Genomic DNA, 362 nt, shown 5'->3' with positions numbered 1-362 from the left:
ATGTGTATAGTTGAACAAAGACTTCTCTCATACGCAAAAGTGAGAATTTTAACGATAGAGATAAGTTTTACGAGTTTTATTTGAATTTGTAGTACAACTTGTATACATTTTAAATGTCTTCTTCCACTGAAATAATAACAGATAGTCTTTTAATACTAAGTATTTTATACTGCACTCTAAAAAAATAAATATAAAAAAATAATTATATAATGTTTTAGTAAAATTTTTTCTTTATCAATTGTAAAATCTCTTATTGTGTGTTTAAAAAGGAGATTCGTAACTTTTTATAGTATTTTTTTTTATAAAAAATATATGTAAAATAAAAATAATTTAAAATTATGGTTCTGAAAATTTTTTAAGAG

Source organism: Morus notabilis, unplaced genomic scaffold (genome assembly GCF_000414095.1).
Source record: "Morus notabilis unplaced genomic scaffold, ASM41409v2 Scaffold963, whole genome shotgun sequence".
NCBI classification, from domain to species: domain Eukaryota; kingdom Viridiplantae; phylum Streptophyta; class Magnoliopsida; order Rosales; family Moraceae; genus Morus; species Morus notabilis.
The sequence above is the reverse complement of the archived record's forward strand: the minus strand, read 5'-3'. Positions refer to the sequence as shown.